The 3,511-nt window shown below is 35.1% G+C and overlaps 1 pseudogene; it reads right to left on the bottom strand.

The window, feature by feature from the left end:
- Positions 1-2,480: 2,480 nt before the first annotated feature.
- On the bottom strand, positions 2,481-2,577 carry LOC122095176 (annotated as a pseudogene).
- Positions 2,578-3,511: the final 934 nt, after the last annotated feature.

Here is a 3,511-nt window from a genome sequence, read left to right on the forward strand (position 1 = left end):
CTTCTTAAGATCATACACAAAAATATCATGATATAGTGTAAGAGAACTTACTATTGAACATATAAGCTTTAAGAGCTTTCTAATGGATCCAATATTTATTGTTACCCAACATTATAAAAAAATGTATAGTGCTGTAGTAAAATCAAAGTCCTTTGCATGACTACTTAAATTCTTTTGTTTTTTTTTTTTAGACACTTGTTTTCATCTAATAAAGTAGGCCTGTCTATTGTTTTCATGTGATTTTGGTGATTGAAGGTGCTTAATGAGAAGTCAAACATATTAGTAGTCCTTTGCTATCTATCCTCGCTTTTTCTTCTTAGAGAATATAATCAAAACAATAGATCAGGCTGGGAAGGTGGCTCAGTGGTAGAGCGCTTGCCTTGCATGCCTGAGGCCTTGAATTCTATTCCTCAGCATCACATAAGCAAAAAGAAAAAAGCCGGAAGTGGCACTATGGCTCAAGTGGTAGAGCGCTAGCCTTGAACTGAGGGACAGTATCCAAGCCCAGAGTTCAGGCCCCACCCCCGGACCCAAAAACAAACAAACAAACAGCAGTTCAGAATCAGCATGATATTATTGCTACATAATTATCCTAATTTATTTTGCTTTTATGTTTTTGGTTTCCTCATTTCACTTTCTGCTCTGACATTTCCCAGATCATTTTTATAGAAGTCATTATTTCATATTTTCTAATTCCTAGAATAAGCTGCACATAAAGACACCCATGGTCCTCATTTTGAGTCTGTACCTTTGAATATTGAGCAACATTTTTCCTCTGCTCTCCATAAATTCCCTACTCTCAAGTTAGAATAATTTTGAGTAGTAATAATGGAAAAAGAGAATAGAAATCATGGTGAAAAAACATATGCAGAAAATTCACTGGATATTTCTGACCAGTTCAATCTATGTAGGGAAATACATGGACACCTTATTCCCATTGGCATTCAAAGTCTCCGGTTAGGCAATTATGATGAAAATGAGGAACAAGATGAACAAGTGAGGAATGGTATCAATTGCAAGAATTAAATGGAGAAGGATCGAAACAAATTTTTTCTTTGGGCTGCTGAAAATAATCAGCTTACTACAGTGTGGAGACTACTTTCCTAAAAGGCCACTCATGTGAATACTAGGGATGACGATGAATATACCCAACTTCATTGGGAAGCCTACAGTGGACACTTAGACATTTTCCATGAGTTGGTGGCTCAGCGGCAGATGCAGTAACTGTAGATGGCTGGACACCCCAGCACAATGCATATATCTGGAATAATACCAGTGTGGCTTCTTTTTTACTTCATCATGATGCAGATACCAATGCCAATACTAAAGGCCTCTTGACCCCCTTGCATCTTGATGCTGAGTATTGAGATAGCAAAGATACTTTGGATCTACTTCTGTTGAACCCTTATGTCAATCCAGGCCTGAAGAACAACTTGGAAGAAACTGCATTTGATATGGCCAAACGGAAAAGTATGTATCACTACATCTTTCAAGTTGTGGAAGGCTGTACAAATTGTTCTCCTCAGTCCTAATGGTTTGGTTAAGTTTCTTAAATTTCAAAAATGACAGTCCATCCTTTTATGTCCATACAAAATATTTTCACAATCTAAATAAAAGAAATCTCGTTGTTGTTGTTGTTGTTGTTGTTTGGTTGGTTGTGGGGCTTGAACTCTGGGCCTGGGTGCTATCCCTGCGCTCTTCGGCTGAAAGAGAGTGCTGTACCGCTTGAACCACAGCTCCACTTCCAGTTTTCTAGTGGTTTATTGGAGATAAGAATCTCACGGACTTTCCTGCTCGGGCTGGCTTTGAATCGAGATCCTCAGATCTCAGCCTCTTGTGTAGCTAGGATTATAGGCGTGGGCTACTGGCGCCTGGCAACAACAATCTCTTACTGTAAAAATTCATGGATTCTGTGGAATACTTCCAAGTGAATTGCCTGCATTTGATGTCAAAATATATTCAAGAGTTTTTATATACATCTATAATGATTTCTGCAGAGTTGGTTATTTTTTAATCAGAAATAATTTTAACTTATCTTTTGAAATGAGTAGTAGAGAAACTAAAGTATTTCTGGTCATTGTCTGAAAATAGTATATTTTAAAATATTCTATAATCTATGTTTGTATAATGTCCATAATCTTTTTTTATTCTCTCCTACTTATACTCTAAATTCTACATTGTTTTATAATATATAGGTTCATTTGTATGTCCTTTCAGATTGCATTCCAGATAGAAACAGTTTAAGATTCTTTTTTTTCCTAAGTCCTTATACTATTTTATTTCTTTGGAGAAAGCGACCAAGTTGTCTATTTTCAACAGTTTTGTAAAGGTTATGCTATGTAAAGGCCTTTCTAAGGTGAAGATTTTATACACTGAGGTCAAACTAACTTTTAATTATATGAATTACATGTATTATTACATTGGTAATTTTGTAATCAGCTTTTTAATAACTGTTTTTCATTTCTTGAATCTGAAGAATGAAAAATATGCAATACTTCACAAATTTTCATATCATCCTTGTGCAAGTGCCATGTTAATCTCTGTATTTTAATTTGGGTATACGTGTTGCTGAAGCATGTAGTGTCCTCTAAATTTAAGTAGTTAATGATGCAATCTTTAAACAGGCTTATATCCTTGGGTGCCTATTTGTAACAAGGAAACCTTATTGTTCCTAACAATGCGATTGATCTTATTTCCCTAAAATTCTGTGAATCCTGGAAAAAATTATATTGCTCAGTCGATTGCTCATATTTGAAATATTTTGTGTCAATAATTATTTTAAGTCTTTTTCATTTGGGATTTGATTGTAATTTCAAGAATTTATAGCTAGGTCCAAAGGTGATGGCTTTTTCATGTACTTATTTATCTAACTGAGTTACCTTTGTGGAGCTAATGGATTGAAAGTAAGCCTTGTTTAAGAGCTACTTCTAAACCTCTACAGCTGAAATTTTCCCAAATGAGGTCTTACAGGCACAAATATCTCCCTGACGCTTTACCCTTCTTCCATGTAGGAGCAGACCAACCAGAATTTCTTACCCTGACACCCTAGATTGTCTTACTTGAACAAAACAAATCTTAGTTACAAGAGATCATAGAGAGATGAACATTTCAGACAGAACTGTTCAGACTAGAACGTATTTATCAAAATATAATTGTTTATTTTACCTACCATTTCAAAAGTAGCTAAAGACAAGGGGGAGAATAAATTGTTCATATGCATTTATTACCTAATGTCTTGGCCTGTCTACCATCCAACCATGCAGCAATTACACTACTGCCTTTCTATCATCAAATATTTTCATAGTTTCAGTGGAAGTCCCTATGTTTCTCCTCATTATTAGGCCTTAAATTGTTAATGTTTTAATCACCATGTTTCCTCTTGCTTCCAGGCTATAAATTTACAAATGGTAAAGCTTTAGGTCTAACTCTATCAAACAATAAGTTAGAGAAAATAGAATAATATTTTGAAACATAGTTGCCTTTGAAACCCTAACCACAACAGAACAATGCA

Source organism: Dipodomys spectabilis, unplaced genomic scaffold (genome assembly GCF_019054845.1).
Source record: "Dipodomys spectabilis isolate Male_0828 unplaced genomic scaffold, ASM1905484v1 ptg000339l, whole genome shotgun sequence".
Lineage (NCBI taxonomy): Eukaryota > Metazoa > Chordata > Mammalia > Rodentia > Heteromyidae > Dipodomys > Dipodomys spectabilis.